General features: G+C 38.1%; 1 protein-coding gene across 1 annotated transcript in view; it reads right to left on the reverse strand.

The window, feature by feature from the left end:
- PJA2 (praja ring finger ubiquitin ligase 2) overlaps positions 1-23,555 on the reverse strand; it is a 362,495-nt gene extending 338,940 nt beyond the window's left edge. The window contains exon 1 of the mRNA XM_067031430.1: positions 23,526-23,555. The gene's annotated coding sequence lies outside the window, so the exon portion shown is untranslated. The remainder of the gene's footprint in view (positions 1-23,525) is intronic.
- Between the last annotated feature and the right edge of the window lie 2,969 nt (positions 23,556-26,524).

The raw sequence follows: 26,524 nt of genomic DNA on the forward strand, positions 1-26,524 counted from the left end.
CAGGGCTAGGAAATATATGCATATACATAGATATAATCATATATACATATGTATACATATATGCATATACACATGCACTTAGATATGCCTGTGCACATACATATACATATTTTAGAAATATGAATTCACATTCATTTCTTCAATTCTAATTCATCACCGTGGAAATATTTTTTATCTTTCTCAGCTCTATATATGTGGGTCTCTTCTTTCATAGTGAGAATACTGGCTCTTAACGTCATCAGTATATTTATTATCTTGCTTAACTCTGCAATGCATCTAAAATGGTTCCAAAATTGTTTTTTTTCCGTAATATTACAAAACAAATAAATAAACCTAGTAAGAAGACCTCAGAATTTGCTTGCAGTACTCACTCCATCCCATCCCCCAACCAAGACTGAGAGTATATAGTCAAATACTGTGTTTATAAATTACTTTGACTAGAACTTTCCCCCCCACCCCGTTCAGTGTAGTTATGACGTGCATTTGAAATACAATTGTGTTTGTTTATGGTAGGTGGTTTTCCATTGTAGTTTTTTCATCTTGGCAAATTAATTTTATTTTCAACTTGTAGAACACTAACATGCTTCCAAAAGTCAAAACTATGCAAAAAGGTATAATGAAAGAAGTGGAATTCCATTTTGTGTTCCTTTCATCGTATTTACTGTCCCCATTTTAAGTAACCAAGTTCATTGTTCTCTGGTTTATCCTTCTGTTTTAGTTCAGTAGAGTTGCCGTTAACAAAATACCACAGGCTGGTTGGCTTAAATAATAGAAATTTGTTTTCTCACAGTTTTGGAAGCTGGATGTCAAAGATCAAGGTGCCAGCAGTGTTGTTTTCCTTTGAGGCCTCTCTGCTTGGCTGCCCTTTTGCTGCCTCTTCACACGGCCAACCCCCTCTGTGCATGAAAGCTCCTGGTGTCTCTCTGTGTGTCCTAATATCTTCCTCTTAAAGACATCAGTCAGACTGGGTTAGGGCCCACCCAAATGGTTTCATTTTAATTTAATTACCTCCTTAAAGGTCCTATCTCTAAATACAGTCACATTCTTAGATACTGGGGGTAAGGACTTCAGCATATGAATTTTAAGGGGACACAAAACAGTCTACAATACCTTCCTATGTTTATTTTTGTAAAGATAAGTAGATAGGTAAATGTTTTCTTATTTCCCTTCTTACACAAGTGGTAGCATAGTATTTATATTCCTTTGCACTTTTCTGGCTCACTTTTTTTCAGAGGCATTTTGTTAAACATGGCTTTGAATTTTACTATCCATTATGTAACATCTGTTGCATATATTCAATAGATTTCCAAGATTTAAGAATTTTTATGCATTTGTAATGATTATGTTTGAATTTGACAGTAAGGAGTCATTTTGGATTTCTGGCCTACCAAGGTGTCCTGAAAAATAATAATTTCTAGGCATGGTGGCTTAATCCATTAAGGTGGATATGAAATAATTAAATAGCAAAATTTCACATGACTGTAGCCAGGAGGCATTTGATGTGTGAGATAAGAAAAATAACTCTTGCTCAGAAAAAGAATTTTTTTCAAGTATGAATTAATATTTTCTCTCCAAAAGGCAGGGTGGTCTGAATAATCCTTCTCATTATCACAACAAGCAAAAAGAGAAAGCATAGACATATAAAAGATATCTCTCAAATGCCTCTCTCCCAACCCCAATACCTAAAAGCAATTACACTGCAGATTAAGTTTGGATCCGTACAATAGCAAATTAGGAACTTTGGTGGCTAATGCAATAGACATACAGTTGCTCAAGATGCTATACCTAAAGCCTGAACATACATCATTGAAACAGAGACTGAATTTCTTTGCAGGGAAAGCAACCTGTAATTGTGAAAAGTGCACACAGGTTTTGGAGTCAGATATCTGCATATTTGTCAAATGTCTATTCTGCCAAACCACTTTTGGGTGTTTGGAGAATCTGTCACTGCATGTGTAAGTCCAGTGGAAGTCAGGACCTAGACTTCCATGATGGAAGAAAAATAAAGAAGCTGGTTCACTGTTATTGACTGAATTGTGTGCCCACAAAATTCATGTGTTGACATCCTAGCCCCAATGTAACTGTATTTGGAGATAGGGTCTTTAGGAGGTAATTAAGGTTAAATGAAATCATGGGTTAGGACTCTAATCTAATAAGACTAGTGGCCTTATAAGAAGAGGAAGAGAGGAAGAAAGAGAGTGGGAGGGACAGAGAGAAAAAGAGAAATCTCTGCTGGCACACAAAGAAGAGGTCATGTGAGGATACTTTGAGATAGAGGCCATCTGTAAGCCAGGAAGAGAGGTTTCACAGACCTGGACTTGGCCAAACCTTGATCTTGGACTTATAGCCTCCAGAACTATGAGAAGAAAATTTCTGTTTAAGCCACCCAGCCTGTGGTAGTTTGTTATACACCTGAGCTGACTAATATACTTGCCCAGACCAAGGCAGATACTCTCCATCCTTAGCTGCTCTCCTTCTGGAGCAAAGAGTGCAGAGAAGGTACAGATGCAGAGAGCTCATGTTGATGGTGGCAGCAGCAGTTACAGAATCCTAACCAGACCCTCCTCTAGCATTTAAAAAATTATTTATTACATGTATTACATAAACACAACTTTACATAAATGTAGAAATATAATCATATACATATGGTGTATCTTCTTAGATATTTTTCCTTGCCTTTCTTTGATTGCTTCCATCAACCCTCATCCTGCACCCCCTCCCTGCCATTCCCACCTCAGCCAATCACTTCTGGTATAAGTACTTTTCTTAATCAGCAATTCGTTATGAAAATTTATCCAAGGTACCAGGGAGAGTGTTATTCATCTTGATTAGTGGCTGCATTATATTCAATTAATTCCATCATAATTTATTCAGCCATTCTCCTTCATGGCCATTCACTGTCTACATTTCTTTTTCTATTATGAACAAGTGGCATAATTTGGGCTGAGCTTCTGACTGCCTAGGCTCTCCTTTGACCGTCTGCTTAGTTCTAAGCCTATTTCTCCAGTGTAATAGTATACTTTTTTTTAAAGAGGAAAAACACATGTATATATACATGTGTCTGGAAGGATACACATAGATGTTGTGATGTTTCTGATATCCTTTCAATGAATTACTCTTCTGCTTTATGTTAACCAGAATGAGAACTACTGTTTGCAACCCAGAACCCTAAGCGGTATAGCAGGGTTCCCATCTTAGCTTTCACAATTATTACCTGTGTGTCCTCTCTGAGCCCTTACTTCCTTATGGAGTTATAAGAAATTGGAAAATACATGCAATGTGGTTGGCACAGTGCTTGACATATGCTAGGTTCACAATATATGGTAACAAGAATCATCATTAATAATAGTAGTTACTGGTAACAGTAAAAGGACTTGGATGAGGATCAGTGGAAGACATGGAAGAAGGTGAGAATCCAAATGGGACCAGGCTCAAGACTTCACCAATCCTTTAATGAGAATAATCTGGGATTACTGACAGACCATATCGTATTTGTATGCCTAATTACCTATTTATGATCCCATATATCCACTCCCCAGTGTGGTTTCAGCCATTCTTATTTTGCCCCTTCCACTGTCATCACAAAGTTCGGCATTACAAGAATCCCCTGTGATATTAACATGAATCCTGAAAGGAGTGAAGCAGTAGACACATCTGATAACAGGTATGATTTGGCCCAAAATGGGTAAAGCAAGGAGATACCTCCTACTACCCCAAAGCCTATCCTTTCCAAACGCCACATGTTAAGTTACCATTTGACACACTCCAAAATGTATATATTCTTTTGAATTTGTCTTTACCATGTAAGGGTACGGTCACAGCAGTTATTCCAATGAAAGGAATATCTACATTTAGATGTCAATATTTTAAGTGGGTCATGAAATTAAATTTCCCTTCAGTAGTGAGCATCTGCTGACAGTGATGGCAGAGCTGTGAGTGAGTGCAGTTAGGAAGAAGGGAAGAAGCCTTCTGTCTTTTAGATGCATATTCATGGGGAGACTCAAGTTTCATTTATATATTTGATTCTTGATAATTAAAGCAACTGACTGAAAGGGAACCATTAGCTTCACAGTTTTGTTGGTAATTTAGTGGTGTTAACACATGGCAACTAATGTGTTTACTGTATTGTTCAGCATTTATTTTCTGGTTGTTTTATTTTAGAACCATGAAATAAATTTATTTCCATTGAAAATTATTTATCTCACTTTTTTGACCAAAAAATGATTTCCCTTTGTTAAACATACAGTTTTTTTTCTTTGATATATTTGATATTTGCCATTAACTGTCCTTACAGTTTTTTATTAATTTTTTCTCAGTTTTAAACTAGTTTACTATTATGGTAATTCATTCTCATGTCTAAAAACTTAAAGAATATGAATATATACACACTGAAAAGTATAAATACACCTCACCACAGTTTCACTCCGAGAGGTAGTCACTGTTCACAATCTCTGTGTATCCTTCCAGAAATAATATATTTATATATGTATTTTCCCTTTAAAAAGGTATACATATGATACCATTACATAACTAGAATTATTTTTTCACTTAGTAGCTACCTTGAATATCTTTCTACATCTTTAGTATCTACATCTTATCTATCCATCCTAATTATGTGATTTCTGTAAAATATTTAAATACATTTGGGTGTACATGTTATTTTAATAGCTGATTAGTACTGCATTGCATTGGATGTATTATAATTTTTAGTCTTCAATTTATTAACATTCAAGATATTTTGAGGGTTTTTTTGGTAGATTACTATTTTTTTCTTTTTTTTTTTTTGGCGGTTCACAGGCCTCTCACTGTTGTGTCCTCTCCCGTTGCGGAGCACAGGCTCCAGACGCGCAGGCTCAGCAGCCATGGCTCACGGGCCTAGCCACTCCGCAGCATGTGGGATCTTCCCGGACCGGGGCAAGAACCCATGTCCCCTGCATTGGCAGGCGGACTCTCAACCACTGCGCCACCAGGGAAGCCCTAGATTACTTTCTTATTGAAGTACAATTGACTTAAAATGTTGTGTTAGTTTCTGGTGTACCAAAAAGTGATTCAGTTATATATATATATATATGTATGTATGTGTGTATATATATATATATATATATATATATATATATATATATATATATATATATATACACATACACACACACACATATACATATATATGATCTTTTTCAGATTCTTTTCCATTATAGTTTATTACAAGATATTGAATATAGTTCCCTGTGTTATACAGTAGGATCTTGTTGCTTATTTATTTTATATATAGTAGTTTGTACCTGCTAATCCCAAATGCCTAATTTATCCCTCCCCAAACTTTCCCCTTTGGTAACAGTAAGTTTGTTTTCTATGTCTGTGAGTCTATTTCTGTTTTGTAAATAAGCTAATATGTATCATTTTTTTAGATTCCACAAATAAGTGATATCATATGATATTTGTCTTCCTCTGACTTACTTCACTTAGTAATAATCTCTAGGTCTATCCATGTTGCTGTAAATGGCATTATTTCATTCTTTTTTATTTCTGAGTAATAGTCGATTGTGTGTGTGTGTGTGTGTGTGTGTGTGTGTGTGTGTGCGTGTATGTGTGTGTATATATATGTATACCATATCTTCCTTACCCATTCATTTGTTGATGGACATTTAGGTTGCTTCCATATCTTGGCTATTGTCAATAGTGCTGCTATGAAAAATGGGGTGCATGTATCTTTTCAAATTAGAGTTTTCTCTAGATATATGCCCAGGATTGGGAATGCTAGATCATATGGTATCTCTATCTTTAGTTTTTTAAGGAACCTCCATACTACTTTCCATAGTGGCTACACCAATTTACATTCCCATCAACAGTGTAGGAGGGTTCCCTTTTCTCCACACCCTCTCCAGCATTTATTTATTTTTATTTTTTATTTTTTTCCAGCATTTATTATTTGACTTTTTGATGATGGCCATTTTGACCAGTGTGAGGTGGTACCTCATTGCAGTTTTAATTTGCATTTCTCTAATAATTAGAGATGTTGAGTGGCTTTTCATGTGCCTATTGGCCATCTGGATATCTTCTTTGGAGGAATGTCTCTTTAGGTCTTTTGCCCATTTTTTTGATTGGGTTGTTTGTTTTTTTGTTATTGAGTTGTATGAGCTGTTTGTATATTTTGGAAGTTAAGTCCTTGTTGGTTGCATCATTTGCAAATATTTTCTCCTAGTCTGTAGATTTCCTTTTCATTTTGTTTATGGTTTCCTTTGCTGTGCAAAAGCTTATAAGTTTGATGAGATTCTATCTGCTTTCTTTTTTCTATTGCCTTGGGAAATTAAGAAAATGCTGCTATGATGTATGTCAGAGAATGTTTTGCCTGTGTTCTTTTCTGGGAGTTTTATGGTATCACATCTTATAGTTAAGTCTTTAAGCCATTGGAGTTTATTTTTGTGTATGATATGATGGAGTGTTCTAACTTCATTGATTTATATGTGGCTGTCCAGCTTTCCAACACCACATGCTGAAGAGATTGTCTTTTCTCCATTGTATATTCTTGCCTCCTTTGTCAAAGATTGACTGTAGCTATGTGAGTTTATTTCTGGGCTCTCCATTCTGTTCCATTGATCCATATGTCTGTTTTTGTGCCAATACCATGCTGTTTTGATTGCTGTACCTTTGTAGTATTGTCTGAAGTCTGGGAGGATTATGCCTCCAGCTTTGTTCTTTATCCTCAGGATTGCTTTAGCAATTCTGGGTCTTTTGTGGTTCCATATAAATTTGAGGATTATGTGTTCTAGTTCTGTGAAAAATGTAATGGGAAGTTTGATAGGGATCACATAAAATAGTCGACTGCTTTGGGTAGTATGTCCATTTTAACAATATTAATTCTTCCAATCCAAAAGCATGGGATATGTTAGATTACTTTTAATAAAATCATGGATTGTCCATCCTATTATTGAGTAATGGATATCTACTGACCAGAGGAAAGACTTGAAATTCACCAATATCCAACCCATGCCAGCCTCTGTCCCATTAATGATTCATACTCTACTTCTCTAGCAGTGTTCCGTAAACCAGTTAACTAAAGCAATAAGCTTCCTAGCATCAGGACTTTGGCAGTAAAATACACTTATGCTTTCATTTCTGGGTGAGAATTTGATACAATTTAGGAAAATTTATTATTTTGATGGCCAATTATATAATTTTCTTTTTGATGACAATGAATGCTTATCAAAAAGGCCATGGATCAGTAAGATCTCAACTTAGCCTGTGTACATTGCATAATTGTCTGTGTGATTCCCATAAGAAACGGAATAATAGCAGCAAGATAATTCAAAGTGCAAAAGAAGATTTAAAAAATCTCCTATAAAATGTGCCAAATGCCCCCCACTTATTTATTTTTGTAGAGATTTTTGTTGTTGCTGCTTTTGGGTGTTATACAATTTTTTAAGTGGAAATTGACTTCTTACCTTTCTATTAATGGATAGAGTTCTCTTTTATGGTTGACATCCCCCCATTTTGTGGTACCTACCAACATAAAGCTAATAGTGAATACGAACAAGTTTATCTTTAAGTATGAGTTGAGTTTTCATCTCTTTCATTTCCTTAATGGCCTCAATTTCATAAATAGTCCCTTTTCATACTTTTATTTACTCTTTACTTATTTTTATTTATTTCTTAAGTCATCACTATTGCAGCTATCCCACGATGCATGTGTCACACGAACTCCTTTCTTTTTTTTTTTTTTTTTGTATCACTCCTATTTTTACCTTTTCTGTAACATAAATGACTCCTAATGCAGGATATTCCTATGCCTCTTAGAATGGGCTCAGCTATTATGCATGGATTGGTCAGGCATTCTCCAGTCACTTCTCTATTTTACTACCAGCTCTGAAATATGCATTATCTTCTGTTTCTTGACTCTTCCTCTATTCCTCTCTAGCAACACTACCAAAACAAAACCCAATATTTTATTTAGATTGACTATCAGTTTTCACAGTGTTTTCTTCTTTGTGTTCTCAGCACCTTAAAATAGTGCCTGGTACTTAGTAGGCAGTCAATAATTGCTCATCAGGGGATTTATTTGCTTTTTTGAATGAATCCAAACTGCTACACATGCAACTGCAAAATTATGTTTGACGATGGATAAACTTGAAAAAGAACATAAAAAATAATAATTGATTTGTTAGGGTGAGAAGTAGTAGTAGGTACTTTGCTGCTCTTTTTATCATATGGTATGATTCTACTGCTGACTGAACAGTAAAAGTTCTGCTAGAGTTCAACTGTTATGGGTCAGTGGCTAAATTCAGCATTCCCTCTTCTTTGACTAATGGCAGAGCACATTGTGGCCTTCCTCTGACTCACCCCCAGCATTTTTTGATACAGTAAATTGAACTGAAAGGACTTTAAGATCAGTGTTAAGGATAATGATAAAAATAAAAGCCCAAATTGCTTATTCACAGTATTTAGCACCTTGTGTGTAGCACCACATTTAATCCTCCTAACATCATTAGGAGGTAGGATTATTATTGTTTCTGTTTTAGACATAAGGGAGCAAAGACTGTGAGAAGTTAAATAACTTATTTGGGAACCCCCACTAGCTTGAGTGTGTCTCCCAAGTTCTTGCTAGTAACTGTAATGGGATAAGCAGTTCAGAACCAACAGCTAGCAGGTACATCTACTTTGCTCCAACAGGATTAATGGGTCGATTGACTATTCTTTGCTCTAGGGTTGTGACTGCTGCCCTAGCTTTGTTTACCCAAGACTCAGATAAATCAGAATAGAACTGAAGAACAAATAGGGTGGATCCATCAAGGGAGTTATTTGCATAAAAGATAAAGATGTAGGCTGTGGAAGTAAAAATATAAGGAAAACAACACCAACCAAAACCACATCTCATTCTTCATAATAAGACAGTCGAGACTGCAGGTTTGATCTAAGGCTAATCACTTAGGATCAGAGGAAAGCATCTGTTCAGATCCATAACAGTCCCTGGGTCTGAGGCCAAAGGTATTTCAAGCAAGATTACCAAGGGGCTGTTTCATACCATTTCTCTGAGGCTTTGAGACCACCACTTTCTAAGCCACATAACAGACCACATACAGACCAAGTGGTAGAGTGTGGGGTGAGGGACCCTTTACATTGCAGCCTCAAGAGTCCTCACTGCATATACACACTACCAAATGTAAATTAGATAGCTAGTGGGAAGCTGCCACATAGCACAGGGAGATCACCTCTGTGCTTTGTGACCACCTAGAGGGGTGGGATAGGTAAGGTGGGAGGGAGGGTGCCGCAAGAGGGAAGAGATATGGGAACATATGTATATGTATAACTGATTCACTTTGTTGTAAAGCAGAAACTAACACATCATTGTAAAACAGTTATACTCCAATAAAGATGTTAAAAAAAAAAAAAAGAGTCCTCGCTGCAGGAAGCCAAAGCAAACAAGAAAAAAAATAAAATAAAAAGAGATGACTCCAGTCATGAGGTCACGTGAAACAGCCTTCATGTTCATCCTGGGTTCATCAGAACCTTCTTATCCTCCCTGGCCTTCTGACCACTTCCACAAGTCATGCTCCACTGGAAAAGGGTCATCTGTACCAGAATTCACTCTACCCAAGGAAAAACAACATTTTATTGTTTTTTTTATTAAATATTGTTGTTCTAAGAAGACAGTGAACTCTTCAAGGGCAAAGACAATATTATTTTTTGCCTCACATGTAGGGCTTAGGACAATGTTGGGCACAGTGCAAGCAGTTGATAATTCCTCATTAACCTGACATGACATTATTTGACAAGTTTGCTTCTTACTGTTAGTAACTCAAAACTGTACAAGATTGCTAAAAGGTATAAATGAAAAGAAAAAAATCCCTCCTTCCTGGCTATCATCAAGGACAACATTGCTTGGAAAGGATTAAAACATTTTCTGTCTCTACCTACCATTTCCCTCGGAAGCAAAGCTAAGCCTGTAATGCTGATTAACAATGTTAATGTTCTTCTGTAGGCGGACAGGCAACTCAGAGGCTTGCTTCTCACCTTCCCCCTCTTCCTTAGATAGAATGACTTAACTCTTCGAATTTTCAGAGACACAGAGAGAGAGAGTCGGGGGTGGTGGATGGGGAAGAGAGAGACATCGACAGTTTTGCAGACTCCACCTGGTATACGCACATCCCACAGGAAGTTAGAAAGCAGTGAACTTCAAATTATGACAACAAAACAAATACTCTTCGCTTAACCCCATCTACCGTACCAGAATAAATTAGAAACCAGGAACAGAGAAAACACTTGACACTGTAGGCCATTTAAAGGCCTTCTTAGTGAAGCCAGCAAGGTTTCATTATCAGAAATAGCTGCAGCTTTCAGATCTCAGTGACTATGGGAAAAATAAAATACCACAACACACCTGGCAGATTATAGTCTTTCAGCTCAGTTGTTTATTTATACTTTACCACACACTTACTTGACTAAGAGACCCTGTTTCTCTAAAAAATTTTATTGCCAGACTTTAACCCCTGCCAGATTTTTCTGGTGATTACTGGGTGTTTGTTAATTTGTTTGCCCTCTGACAGAAATTAAGTGCTGGGATAACTTGTCAAACTTACCAAACTAAGTTTCAAAAAGAATACTTACCCAGGAGTCAGTAAATTTTTAGCCTAATTCCTTACTGAACTTCAGAGAGAACCTCATCTCTTTGGGCCCCATTTTCTTACTTGTAAATGAGCAGGTTGGATTAGATGATGTAAAGGATCCTTCCCAACTCTCATGTTCTGTGCTATCATCTGTGAGTGAATGCCATATGACAGAGATGTCCAACTAAAAACCAGAAGACAGGGCTTAAGGCCCCCACCTTGCCATTTAACAACTCATTAAACCTTTCTGAGCCTTGACTTGTTCATCTATAAGATCCATTCCAGTTCTAAATTCTACGATTTTTTATGACATTGCTTATTGAGTCTGAAAATATCACAAACGTAAGGTCTCAGACATTACTTTTAAGACTTTCATACTACAGGGATTGTATCACATAAACAATTCATTTTGATAATCAACCAACCACCAGCATTTATTGTGCAAGCAGTTTTTCCGCAAAACTGTGCAGGGGTGAGAGGATGCATGTTTTGCAAACATCACTCAGTAGTGATGGTTTTATTTGCCCTATCTTAACTGAATTTTATATCACTTAATATTTGGCACTAATAACCACCATGATGTCTGGTTTTCATGAGATTAAACACTGTGTCAGGTTGCTAAGTTCTATATTTTTAACAGTCTGGGTTGCCTGCTTTCTACAGAATGGTGCCACTGGCAAAGAGCCAAACAAGCACAGATTGGTACCTTCATCCAATTGGCCATTGGAAAACTGCATTCTGAGGTGGTTATGTAGCAAGCCTGCTTCCTGTAGTAGCTCCCACTTTATGGTCTGACCAAGTCATCTCCTTCCTTCCCTAGGTAATAAAGTGCCATTTTTGTACCAGCTTGAGTACGGCTGGGCTGTTTTCTAAGCTATGAGAGTGCATTGAGCAAAGAATGGCTGTTTCCAAAGAGACATCTGTCAGATGCAGAGGGAGCTTGCATTGCTCTAGGGTGCTGACTTTGTGCTCATCATTTTCCAGGCTGTCTGATTGGCTTTCCTCTAAAAGCAAGAAACAGAAGTGCTGGCTGCCAAAGATGGTTTTAATCCTTGTCTGGCAGCTGCCAAAGTCAAAGAAGGAGGAAAAGAGATGGCAAATAACATGTATTGAGCACCTCCTGTGTTACCAGACACTGCTTAACTCATTCAGTACTCATGTAGTGACATCAAACAGGAAGGAATACAGGAGACCAAACAATGTGGTTAGGACTCTGTCTCCATCTCCCAGTTCTGCTTTACCCTGCCTGACTGTTCTCACATAGGTTCTTTTCATTCGGTAGCAAGATGACACCAGCGGCTCCATTCTCACATCCTCCTGTCTTAGCAAGCCCATGGATGGAAGACTTCTCCTTCCCATGTGTCTACAGCAAGCCCAAGGAAGATTCAGAGTGGGGCATGCTCCATATGGCACATGTTCATGACTGAACCAATTTCCCACCCCCCTACCCAAGCATTGTGAGCGTGTGCAGGAGTCAGGGTGGCACAGTGGTGGATAGTCCCAGTGTGAAGTGGGGGGAAGTTTCCTTAAAAAGCCAAAAGAAGAGGGTGGCAACCCTTGCTAGAGAGAGGAAAACTCTGTCCAAATGGCTACCCCAGTCCAATGCAATGAGCTACTGAAGAATACTGTTGGTTTGAGTTGTCAATTTGAATGTTTTCTCTAGAAGAATGGAATCAAGAACGCAATAGGGAAAGTTAAGGGCAGTTTATCAAACCTCAATGGACATATATATTAACATACATTTATTATACAAGCTACATAAATCTGTCTTTTTTCATCTTTTGATGACTCTTATGCAGAAATGGCAGTTAGCTTTCTCTTGGATACATATACAGTCATCTAGATTTAAAGGCATATGGTCTATCTTGGATCATTTACGATTGCAAGATGGCTCTGAAGCCAAACTTGCTGCTTATTTCATGCCCTGCACATTTAATTACTGCTTGATGTGAATGAAGCATTTTACCCGAAGATATGCGCTGCTGAAATTTTAGCTGGGCTGAGTCATAAAACAGTTTTCAACAGATTGAGGCAATCTTAGAGGGAAGTTTGTGAAGAAAGTTGGCTTGAACTATCTGACTGTAAGTCATAAATGTTTTGAGTCAGACTGAATATTGCTGGATAAGATGACAAATACAAGTGTTCCTAGTTTAGTGCTTTTCTGGAAAATTCTAAAAACCAAAATTCTTCTATCGGGCTTAATCACTAGTGGTAAATGGTTAATCATTATAGGAATTAGTTCTGAAAGAGAGATAGGGCATTTTCCCTAGTCACTTGTTTCTTTTTTGGAAACTAATTCTCTGCAGCACAGGTTTTCTTAGTTCCACTCTCTGGCTTAGCTTCCATGTCTTCATGTCAGTTAAACCATTCCTCTAGCTGGTCATCTCAGGTGGTACTAGCCTGGGACAGGGAAGAAGCAATAACTGGGGAGCCTATACAGCTTGGTATTCAAGCAAATAAATAAAGAGTTTGTGAGTTTGGGTTGTTCTATCTCATGGGTTGCTCTACCAATTTCTAATTATGTAAATGTAGGAAAATAGCTAGGCTTATGATGAGGATTGAGTAAAATAATGCTATTGAACTGCCCAGCAGGGTATCTGGCACATGCCCTCCATCTAAAATGGCTGCCATGTTGTTATCACTCCAAGGCTGCTGTCCAAGCACGTTCTTCATACTGGAGCACTTGGTGGGGGGCATAGCTACTAGCCACTTCTGGCTCCTGCATACCTGCTCTGAACTATCCTCTGCTTTTTCTTTCTCTACTGCCCTCCCTTTGTGCCAAGTAATTCAGACAATGCAAAAAAATTTTTTTCTTTCTTTCTAATTCAAGCTCTGATCCTAAGAAACAGAATAAATAATTTTATTGACTTCTTTAAACTTCTCCAAAGCATGGCATGCTCTCTTTCCCTTATGAGTCTTCACACAGGCTGTTCCTTTGATCAGAACACGCTTTTCCTCTTGTATTTGTTTCTTAAGCTTTCTCAAAGTCAAGGCCTTAGTTTAGACTCCTCTCTCCTCCAGAAAGTCTTATGACCCTTAACCCCACATATTCTAGGTTTTCTATGTCTCCTAGCATGTTAGACCTTCCCTATCACTGAAGTGCTCATTCTGGTGACTGGCTCAGACAGAGACTGTGAGGTCCAGGAAGGGCAGAGATCATGTTTGCCTCATCAGTCGGTATGGATCATTGTACCCTTGGCACCTAGCACAGTGCCTGGCCAAGAGCAGGCACTCAATAAATGTTCTTCCTTGGAAACACATGTCAGTGCCTTTTCTAGACGGGACTCAAGGATCATTTACTCTTTTGTAACTCCTCAGTTATGTGTCTCCTGGAGCACTGCTGCTATCATGGTGGAAATGTTCCATAGCTGTGCTGACTGGCAGAGCGGACACTAGCCACGTGCCACGTGAGCATTAGAAATGTGGCTAGTGCAACTGGGGGCCTTACATTAATTTATTTTGAATTTAATTTTAATAGCCAATGTGCTATTGTAATACCCAAGACAGTCCAAGAACCTGAGGTTTAAAAGTTTGTTTCCAGGAGCTATAACTCTAAGAACTATCACTTTTTGAGGGGATACAATTGTCATAAAATTCAGAAGTTTGGCAGTAACACTCAAGTTTAGATAATGTTTGGAACCAACTTCCCAAAGAAAACACATATTGTGTCACTTTGGGGGCTATGTGGAGCATCTCAATTTTAGGCAAAGGAGTGTAGTGCTTGGGTTAGCAGCCCTGCTCTGATACCCTCTGCTGTGTTACCCTGAGCAAGTCACTTAACATCTCTGTGTCTCAGTTTCCTTACCTAGAAAATGGAGCTAACAGTTTCTACCTCAAATTATGTTAAATGAGAATGTGTGTGTGTGTGTGTGTGTGTGTGTGTGTGTGTGTGAGAGAGAGAGAGAGAGAGAGAGAGAGAGAGAGAGAGAGAGAGAGAGAGAGAGAGAGAGAGAGAGAACAGTCCCTGGCACATTGTATGTTCTCAAAAATGCTAATTACCATGGTTAATTATTCCACTCTTCTATGTTTCTAAATCAACATGGCATTTGGATATATATGTGTGCATATATACACACACACACACACCCAACATATCCACTAAACCTGCTTCATAAGTTTTGATCAGGCAGAACAAGAATGTGAGTATAAAGTACTATGAGAAAGTTAGAGGATAGGTATAATAGAATGTTATACGGGATCATTATTGGGGAAGATAACTCATTTTAGAGAGGTAAAGTACCTTGAAATGTCATTTTAAAAGAGCAACAGTATTTGAAGTAAGGATTAGAATTTCTGCTTGCAGGAAGGCTTTCAGCAAACATTTCTATTTTCCTTCTCCATTTTTGTCACCTGTCCAGGTTGCCCTTTTGCCAACCTCTCAATAGGCAAAATGTTCAGGGGAGGGCTGCCTTGTGCCATGCACCAAGGGGACTGAAATGAGCTGATGCAATGAGTCTAACATCCACCCTTTGAGTCTTACTATTCAAATTAACATGCTATACAATGTTTGTGGATCCTCTGTGGCCCCTTAGCTCGATTAGAAAACTGTGTGAGCAAGGGCAGGAGACAGGGAGATGCTTCCTGGAATCAGTAGCTGATTTGCAAGCCTGAGGAGTTTGCATGAAAGGCAGCAGTAAAAGTCAGTCATCAGCCCTGATATTTATAGTGAAAGGAGGAAAGGAGAGAAAGTTATGAAATGTTATTAGGAAGTCAGGGAAATAGAGAGAGCTACTCAGTATAACTCATACCTTACTACCTGTTCTTCATTTAAAAAAAATTTTTTTTAATGTATGATATATATGTGAAGTGTTTTTTAAGAAACAGCAAGAGGAAACCTCCTCCTTCTGATTAATGGTGTATGCTAAGTTACTATATTCTTTTGATACAAAAAATTGAAATGAACTAACCACAAATGCAGGAAGATCAGGTCTAAAAAGCAATACAAAGTTTCTTTTATTTCCCTTGCTTTTTTATGTTAGAAACCGGGGAATCATGCAGAATTTCAAATAATCTGCCTGGTCCCAATACAAAACCATTGCATGCTTTGCAAATTGAGATGCATTTTAAAAAACATTTTATAAAATACATGTCATATAGTGAGAAAACAGATGAAAAACTAATTCTCACATGATATTAGAAGACTATCTAGTGGCTTGCAAATAAGGAGGCATTCATTTTGTTGTCAATACAAATAAATACATAGCAATAACAGTCTCAGATGCTTTGAAAACAGTTGGAACTACTGAAATGGCACAGAATTAGGGAGTTTTAACATGCCCTGATGAACTGTCACTATTTTAAGTGCAGAATTATCTGGACTCATCGCTTGTTTTTGTATCTTTGATTTATTATTATCCTGGAGAGATTAGACCATGGTGTTTGGAATTCTAAATGACCCTCCACACTTGGAAATTATTCCCTTATACTACCTAGCAAATAGAAAGTAGGTAAGCATTTTTGGGGAAAATATGCTCAAATATACAGTAAAGTGAAAAACATATAGGTACCCTGTCTTTAAATGTCTTCTTGGGTCTTTGAAAAGCATTCATTTTAGCACAAAACTGCTCCTTGCGTTAGAATTAGGACCCTTTGGGAAGGCTTATAAAAGCATTCACCTTTGGGAGGCTACTGGGTTTCCAGGGCGATGAGTAAACCAAACCAGAAGTAATCACAGAATCTTAGGGTCTGAAGTTAGAGAAGCTCTGTCCACCCCTTATTTTGCATGTGAGAAAACTGGAATCCCAGAGGTTGACGGCCTTGCCCAGGTCACACATGTCAGGGATAAGGCTGTTTCTATTAGAATGGCACCTCCTGACCTCATCTAGTTGCTCCTTTGACCAGAGCATGCTCCCTGGAATTCTACAGTACCCAACACCTCCTCCAATGCCTGGCACGTAGTAGACTCATGATAAACATGTATTGACTAACTGAATGGCCTGAGAACCTTAATAATTAAAAACATCATTTTAACTTACTTAAAAACACTGAACAAATCTGCTTCTCAGAGAGGCTAGCCAATTGCAACAAGACCATTATGAACAAGAAGGGGGCTGTTGAATAATATACACAGGAGGAAAGAGTTCAACTATAGCCTATAATAACAAGGTGAAACACCCTATGACGATGAGGGGCTAGAAAAGCTGGTGACCTGTGACTATATCAGAAGCACTAAAGCATCCTTGGCTATGATGGAGAAAAACATACTATGAGATTCCTTTGCTTTCTGCTGCTATTCAAACATCAGGCATATGTTCAGAATGGTTCTTTTTTTTTTTTTTTTTTTTGTGGTATGCGGGCCTCTCACTGTTGTGGCCTCTCCTGTTGCGCAGAGCACAGGCTCCGGATGCGCAGGCTCAGCGGCCATGGCTCACGGGCCCAGCATGGCTCATGGGCCCAGCCACTCCGCGGCATGTGGGATCTTCCCGGACCGGGGCACGAACCCGTGTCCCCTGCATAGGCAGGCGGATTCTCAACCACTGCGCCACCAGGGAAGCCCCAGAATGGTTCTTTTAGAGAAAACAGGGTGAAATTTTGACATCAAAAGGTCTTGAGATAACCATAGTAATGAGAATGACCACTGGAGGAAGAGCATCCCTCTTTTATACTGAGTTCAAATATAGCTGTTTTGAGCATTTTTATTGAAAAAAAAGGGAAATTTTGCTTAATTTCCATTTATCCTGTTCTAAGTCTACCAACCCTGAAAAGCAGAGGCATGATTGATCTTAAAATGTCAATCTCTTACCTAAAGAGAGGAAGACAAGGTTTATTTAAAGAATAAAATGTCATAGGGATTCTTAGGAGAAAAGCTCCTGGGTTTGGATTTTCTTTGACAGCCAGGATTCCAAATGAGTAATTTTCTCCCTCCATACATTTTGTAGTAGCTCCCCAGACAGCTATCAGTGTAGATGTCCAGACTGGCAAATGCTTCCATGTTTTAGGGTCCTTTTTGTCAGTTAATCTACCTGGATGCCAACTTTCAGGAAAGACTTCTTACTGAAGGAAAAACTCCTCAGGCCCTTGGGGGGCCTGATAAAATTCTACTCCTGGATACACTCAATCCAGTGAAAATGCATCCACTAGGCTGGGGTTGGGGATGAAGGAGCTGGGATTTAATACCTTTGGTTTAGTCCTAGGGGATCAGGGAGGCAAATGAAACCCAGTTTGGAGAGCTCACCTGACTACAGTTTAAAGTATGAATGGGTACAGAAAATGTGAATGGATTCATCAGAGAGCCTGAAGAATTCTCAGCGTCTGTATGCAGTCTTCACATTGAAGGTTTAATGTATACATTATGCTATATTTCCAGCACCTACAACAGTGCCTGCCTGGCACATAATAGGCATTTGATGATTATTTGTTAAAACATTTCAGTGTTAAAATTAGAGGAAATCTCCCACTAGATGAAGACAGAAATTTACATTATTTATGAAAATTTATCCATTTTTTATGACCTTTTCAGGTAAAAAACAAAACAAACAAAAAATAAGTTTAAAGACACCTTGGGTTTTATCTAAATTGGCCTCTTGTTTCAGAAAGAATCTTACTCAAATCACCCTAGATTAAATAATTCTACTTCTAAAGACATTTAGATGGAGAATGGCTATATATAAAGTCCAGTGACTGGCACTTGGTTTTCTTTGTGTGAGGATAAATAATTCCTGCTCTTCAGGTATTCTGTATTTTCCAGATGGTGGGCAAAATTAATGGTGCCTGTGCCATTGCTCTGAACTAGCTGGAAAGACCTCTAGTCATCCTGACAACATGGAAAACTACGTCTCTCTTCTCATCCTTGGAGACGCTACAGAGGATCAAAAGGGAGAGAGGAGAACCACTGTCATTGCAGAAAACCAGACTAAGGAAGAGTCAATCTAAAGATAGGAAAGTATGGTCTGCTCTCACTCTTAGGAGTCTGAGGAATGAGTCAGTCTCTCCAAGGACCACCAGGCTGCCAGAACCAAAAAACTTTCATTTGTCCTCTTAAGGATGGGGAGGGACTGAGGGCATAGGTGAGAACACAGCTGCAGCTGGCTATACTGAAACCTTTGGGAGAGCATGGCCCCAAGAAAGAGAAAAAAGGAAAGGGGGCCTGCAATGGCCTGACTAGTTCATTTTCAACAAAATTTATATTTTGAAATCCTAAACCCCCGAAGTTGATGGTATAGGAGGTAGGGCTTTGGGGAGGTGCTTGGGTCATGATGGTAGAGCCCTCATGCATGGGATTAGTGCTCTTATGAAAGAGACTCCACAGAGCTCCCTAGCCCCTTCGGCCACTTAGAGACTCAATGAGAAGCCTGCATCCTGGAAGAGGGCCCTTGCCCGACCGTGCTGGCACCCTGATCTCAGATTTCCAACCTCCAAATTTGTGAGCAATAGATTTCTGCTGTTTGTAAGCTACCTAGTCTATATTTTTACAGAAGCCTGAAATGACTAGGACAGGGACAAACTAACAATGTTCCTAGTTAATTCTCTAAAAAATAAATCTACCAGGAAACCACCTATTCCTGGTTTCCAGATAATGCAAAGTTCATTTATGTATTTATTCATTCTATAAATAGAGCAGCTCAGACCAATGCTATGGATTGGCTTGGTAAATATGTCTGCTTCTTGACAGAGAATCAAGCAAGAAACTTACATATGATTTTGGACTATTCTTCTAATAATTTCTGTAGGTTACATAGTTACATGTGTATAGTTAAATATACCAAGGATAAAGGGAATATTCTCAAAATAAAATCACCCTTCAAAAGTTATTTAAAAGGTCTGGAAGATCATAAATTGAAGAGATGGCTTGGCATGAAGTCAGGGTCCGAATTTATCAGAACTGCTATATCTTAGCAGATTTACTCCCTCAGCGGCAACATAATCTATATTAAACTTAAAATGCACAGGCCTTTGGCTCCCTAGTGGCTGGAGGGTAGTACTCTAATTTATTTGGAATCTGCCAAGGAAACAGTTTACCCTTTCATTTATGTTTCATTTTATGTTTTTGAATTTTTAATAAGTCATTGATTTTTGTTGACCATTTTTCTATGGCACATGGAGAAAAGTAAATTGAGTGTTTTAGAATTTTCTCTTTAAATGCCTTCCATAAAATGTAATGATAGTGCTTTTCCTTTGTATAGTTTTTGGATGCTATTTTACACCTTTGTGTCAATGACTCATCACAGGAACAGAAAAGTTCCCACCCGTTCCTTACTTGGTATCTATATGGCTCTAAGTGAAGACCTGGGTTTTATCCACAAACTGCTATAGTCAGATTGTTGCCGAAATATGAATTAATTACTGCAGAACCAATGCACTGCTATCACCAGGAACCAGAGAGTTAAATCCAGGATCCAAGGTGATACCTACAAGCAAAAGTGGTGGGAACTTGTATCTGAATCATGGTGGGGTACTAAGGTTTTAAGAGGGAAGGTGGGATGGAGAGACCGAGAAAACCTCATCACAGCACATGGTTGTTTCTCCTTAGGAGAGCCTTGTGGCTCATTGTGCCTGTCAAGTAGGCTAATGTGCCTGTAAATTTCCTGTGACAGAAAACACATCACAGCAGCAGCAGCGCCAGAAAACAATACAACCAAACTGTGGAAGACTGAAAGCCCAGCGCTTTCAAGGGTGATCAGAATGTAACAGAGTAAAAAAAATACAAGGCATTGAAAATAAACAAAGGCTAGGAAGAAATGAGATCACTTTCTAAGAAAAAAGCATTTATCATTTATAGGCCAAAAGAAATGCTTCTCCCACAGCCATTTTTTATATATTATTTGGCAGTCTCAGTTCAAGGTCAAAAATATTAGAGGGTAAAAGGAATATGACTCAATATTTAAGATTTGTCATGACTGGCTTTGTAATTGCATAAATATTAAATATGTAGAAATAATTGTAAGCACATTATCTCCACATCTCCACACATTGCTTTAATTTTTAATGTAATTTTTTTCCTGAGCTGGCTGTGGGTCTGTGATTTGCATAGCTAGAATGATCCAGTGCCATCAATTTAGTAATGAAGTTACTCATTGAACAGAAGAGGCTTCTAAAAGATTATACAAAGCTGCAGGAAGAAGAGTGTGGAAATGAAATTTTATGTTTCAGGTAAACGGGAAGTTTATTTTAGAGCATATTTTCCCATTATAAATTTAATATGGCTACTTTACAATAAATTTGGAAAACAAAAAAGAGGGGGAAAAAGCACCTATATTTTCATCATCCTAACTTAGTGTTTTATATTCTGGTCTTTTTATACTTATGCATATATATTTTTAACATAGATGTAATCATAGTTCTGTATGTGTATAGTTTTGCAACCAGATTTTTTTCTCTTATTAATGTGGTTTTCATAACTATAACTTTTATGACTATGAAATAATGATAATAAAGGGGTCTATAATTAGACTCACCCACAAAATTTCTGTTGGCTAGCATTAGCAGAGTACTTAAGCACCTGACATTGGGGCCTGATGAATCAAATACCAGCTCTGCTACCTAACTGTGTGGATTTGGACAGATTAATAAAGGCTATGCCTCAGTTTCCTCATCTATAAAATGGGCATACTAATAGTGCCTTTATTAGTGTGTTCTACTGAGAGTTAAATGAAATAATCCATGGAAAGCACATAGCCTGGTTCTTTCATACAGTGAGTACTAAGTGTTATTAAAGACAAAAAAGTCAAATACATTATACTGGGTTAAAAAAATAAGCTTGAATTTTACAAAACTGAGTTTCCTGAGACAATGCCATCATCCCCAAAATCCCCATTGCATTTTTCCAGTAACAACTCCCCACCTCCACCACTAATCAGACTTTTATGGTTAACATTTCCTTGTTCTGCTTCATACTTTAACATCTAAATATGCTTCCCTAAAAGTATAGCTTCATTTTGCCTGTTATTGAACTTGATATAAATGGAATCTCTCTCTCTCTCTCACGCGCGCACACACACACACACACACACACACACACACACACACACACACACACACACTATCACTGTATTTAGGAAGCATACAATCCAAGGCTTGGTTATGTTGTGATGAAAAAAAGCTTTGGACAGGGAGCCAGAGAACTTGGCTTCTAGTCTAGTCTCCATGAGATCTTGGGCAAATCTTTTTACTTCTCTGGGGCCTTCATGTAAGATGTTTAGATGTGCTAAGTGTCTTTGAAGCTTTAGAGTACTAAATTGTTAAGCCCTTCCTATGTGAGTATTGTGTTGGCATATGAGAAATCAGAGTCAAAAAGAACCCAGAGAAAGGCCTGGGGCCTGCTGGAAATAAGCCTCCTCTTCTGAAAATTCATGCCAATGATAGTGTCAGCAAACAAAAGGCTATAGAAAAATGAAAGTAATAATCCCACATCACAAATAATTTTCTCATCTCTGATATGTGTACATTTAGATATATTATTGGCCTTAATGTGCATAGGGAACATTTTTCCTAGGATAAATCATAACCATTAAGAGTTGCATGTTAGGAGTTTGGAGTTCAAATAAATAATCATATCATATAGGTTTTCCTGGACAGAGTCAGTTTTGAACATTTTAACCCATTCTCTCTGTAGAAGTATTTGTATTTCTCCAAATACTGCCTGGGCTAAGTACTGCAGGTTGGCTCACCCAATGTCCATTCTACCATCCTCTTACAGTGGTGTTCATAATACAGAGACTGGAAGCTTAAAACATGTCCTAGACTTCTTTGCACCTAGAGCTAGGGATATGAATTAGGTCTGCCAGTTAGGTATACTTGTGCAAGATTTAGAAAACATAAGAGAAGTTGAGGCAACCTTCTGACCACTTCTGACTGTATTTCTCTTATAATTAAGGTCATGGAATCATTTTTCTAGAGCAATGTTCCATAGTTTATTACTCAGCCTCCTGAAAGACAATAAGCAGTTGTGGCAGCTATGAGAGCAGTAGCTTTTTGACTCCACTTTCTATCATAGGGTTAAGTTTCTAAACCCAGTGTTCCAGTCATCCTCAGCAATAATAGCTCCACTGATAGGTCAACGCTGTATTATGCTGGAATCGTTCATTCTTACAGGCCTAGTCTGTTAATGTACTTCTCCAATTCTGACATGGATTTTTGAAAGTACCCTCTATTAAATACCTTCCTGCTTAAAATACTTAGAATAGTTTCTATTTTTTTTTACACTGAATCCTACTGATAAACATCCTAGATATTATTTTGGAAAATCTATTCACCATAACACAAGATGCAAAGTATTATAACTCTATAGAATGCTATAGCAAATAGAGGATGGGTTTTGAAACCAGAAAAAACAAGCTAGTTTAGTAGTTATGCATCCTTAAGCAAGTTATTTAACCTCTTTGTATCTAAGTTCATATATATGTATACACACACACACACACACACACACATATATATATATGAAATAGATATGAGTATACTAATCTTGTAGAGTTGTGAGAATTAAATGAGGTAACACAAGCAAAGTATCTAGCATTGAATGGTCACTCACTAAACAGAGTTCATTTCTTTCTGACCCCATGTGGGATGTCCTTTGGTGACTGAGGTGATTAGCAAAATAATTTTGGGGGAAATTCTCTTTAAAGGACTTTAAAAAAACCTTGTAGGAACACAAAGATTTGTCGCTGATTCACAAAGACAAGAGGAATATCTTTAAGCTCAGCTCAACAGCAAACAGACTTCTATTGTGAGTACTACCAATTCATCCCAACTGGTGACTCAGGGCCCAGATAATCTGTTAATTACCTCAACAAATATTTATTAAGCCTCAACACTTCTAGACACTACTTTACTCATTAAGATACAGTGGTAAATAAAAAGGTCCCTGACTTCCAGGAGCTTGCATTCTACTGGGAGAGACAGACATAAAATAAGTCAATATATAATTTCAAAGAATGAGAAGGATTATGAAAAAAGGTATTCTTCCATTAGCTCTCTATCCCTTACCTTCTCAGAAGTTTATTATGTTACTTGACTCATCCCGTCTCTCAGCTTCCTTTCATGGGAGGAAAGGTATAGGTTGGTGGAGATTATGCCAATAATGTCAAGATTCTCTTAGGTAGGTGAGTAGTTTCAGGATATGTGAAGAGTCTGGTGCCTGTTACTGTTTCATGGATGCCAGCAGAAAATAGATGATGCCTAGATTAGAGACAAAGGAGCATGTCAAAGCAGCATTAGCATGATGTTGGTACTTGTTTCTTATGTCCCTCAAATCCCATGGGGTCTAAGGGGAGGGGTCCAGGTGGCTGCCACATACTCAGTGGTTTTCTGTCACAGCCAAGAAATATTGAACTCGGGGAATTTACTGCTTTTATAGTGTTTGGTAAGCAATCCTACTCTTTGGGAGGAAGCTATTACTTGTTTGCTCAAGGTTGCTTGCTGCAAATCCAACCCTGATAAATGACCCAAGTAAAGAGTAGTCTGGGCTCTGCATCCTTGGCATACCCAGAAATAATGTACAGAGATGCTCAGGACGCTTGGCAGATTGCTTTTCCCAACAGGTAGAGGGGAGAAAAAAATTGAACCCTCCATCCTTTACAGTTTTGTGCAATCATAACTACAAACTTTTCTAAGGTCTTAGAAGTTAGAACTTTGTTTCTACTCCCTTCGAAACTTTCACCCTAGATGTGATATATTTAGGCCATTGAAGACCTCAGACAGATTATAGCAGAAGTTGATAGGGGAAGAGATAGATTTTTCAGATATTATCAAATATAACCTGAGACTCTCATCTCCAGAAGCATGGTGCTAGACCTCACACCTAGAAACCTCACCCCAGGCTCTTTTCTTATTCAAGTTATCATTGAGTGCTTATTTTAACAAACCTCCACTGCAAACATATATTTATGTGGGAGGGAAAAGGGCAGAATACGATATGTTCTCAGCCCTGAGCTCTCCTTGTATGGCCACTGTTCTTGAATCCTGGTAGAATGCGCCATTCATGGGTCATCCTCAGAGTCCACTTTCCTTGCGCTTTCAAGCCAGGGAGAGAAAATTGTTGACTTGTTCCATAACAAATGAATGTTGTCCGATTTATCTATGTGGACTCCACTCTCCACTTCCAATGGTGGCAATTTCAAATGTTCTCTACCCTATTCACTCCTTCATGGAACCCATTTTTCCATTTCCCAGAGAAAATGGAAGGCAACTGGGGAATGCTCTCCCAACATGTCATTTGTTACCTCTTGATTCCTGCAGCAAATGCTGAAAAATAGCTATTATTATCTCAATGGGATACATTAGAAAATAGAGTTTTGGAGATTTTATGTAACTCTCCCAAAATGACAAAGGCTGTGTGTCCTGGAGAAGGAATCAGAAGAAATCTTTATGACATGAGACCTTACTCATGTAAGCTTTAGAAATGGGAAAATAAAACTTTCCTGGTTGGTCTTTTTTTTTTTTTTTTTTTTTTTTTTTAGTGTTCCTGTAAGAGGCTCTAGCCTCCTAAGGCACAGAAATGTATGCACTACAGAGAATGTTTTCTTTCACTTTTCCTAGATACATTTCTCATACTATAAATATTAGATCTGTAGCTGCTTATTTTCCTAATGACAGAGCCAACTGCTATGATCCAACAGGTTAATAAAACCTCTCTTATCTTCCCCAAAGCAAAAAATTATATCCTGGGAAAGGCACCTAGGTTAGTTCTGAAGGTGCTGGGGAGACTGGAGTGTTATCTTTCTAGTTATTTAAATTTCAACTAGGAATGAAGACTTTCCTGGAGTTTGAAGACATCTGGAGTAAGGAGGAGACCCTTCCAGGAGAGGAGGGGCACAGCTGCCTCCTTTACCTTTATTAGCAGAGAAAAATCATTTCCCCTTGTCCTTTGTCTACAGAGTATCTGGCCACTCATATACGGAAATTTCCATTCTTTTTCATCACTTCGTGGTCCCAGGGGTAAGGCCTGGGGCAAACTGGGAGAGGGGAGTATGCAGTTCTTACTTATTGTGGGATAATAAGAAATTTGCCTCTGATCCAGAACACCTCATGTGCTCATTCAGGATAAAATGAATAAAGATGGATATTAAAAACCCACTACTAGATAATTCAGAGGAGGGATAAGAACCACAAATACTTCTAGACCATGAGATAAGTAGCTATAAAAAATACCTGACAATATTTGAAGAGATAGAGAGATAGTGTTTGAGTTTCCTTATGTGGAATGAGTAGGAGTTTGCTGGTGGACAAGGCAGCTGAAGGACATTCTAAACATAAAAACTTATACCAAGGATTTGAGGTACAACTTTGTTCAAGTTTTTATAAAACTGACACTTTCTTCTAGGTAGTACTCTACTTCTGTTTGTCAGAAATCTGTTATATTAATTTTATTAGAATAGGACAGTCTACTGCCATCTTCCAGAAAATAGTTCTAATAACTATACAAACTGACAATATCAGCAATATGTATGGCACTTCTTGGAGATGTTCCATGTGCAGTCTGTACAACCATACATAGCAGCCCTGTCTGCCTAGCCCATTAGAGAGAGGTAAGTTGTTCAACATAACTGGAGTAAAGGTTGTGTGCGAAAGTGCGATAGGAGATAAGCCTGGATAGAAAGGCAGAGGTCAGACTCCCAGGTATATAACCAAAAGAACCCCCAAAACACTAATTTGAAAAGACACATGCACCCCAATGTTCATAGCAGCATTATTTACAATAGCTGAGATATGGAAGCAACCTAAGTGGCCATCAACAGATGAATGGATAAAGAAGATGTGGTATACATATACAATGGAAAACTACTCAACCATGAAAAAAGAACATAATTTTGTCATTTGCAGAAACATGGATGGACTTGGAGGGCATTATGCTAAGTGAAGTAAGTCAGACAGAGAAATTACTGTATGATATCATTCATATGTGGAATCTAAAGAATACAACATACTAGTGAATAAAACATAAAAGAAGCAGACACAGATAAAGAGAACAAACTAATGGTTATCAG

Source organism: Kogia breviceps, chromosome 4 (assembly GCF_026419965.1).
Source record: "Kogia breviceps isolate mKogBre1 chromosome 4, mKogBre1 haplotype 1, whole genome shotgun sequence".
Lineage (NCBI taxonomy): Eukaryota > Metazoa > Chordata > Mammalia > Artiodactyla > Physeteridae > Kogia > Kogia breviceps.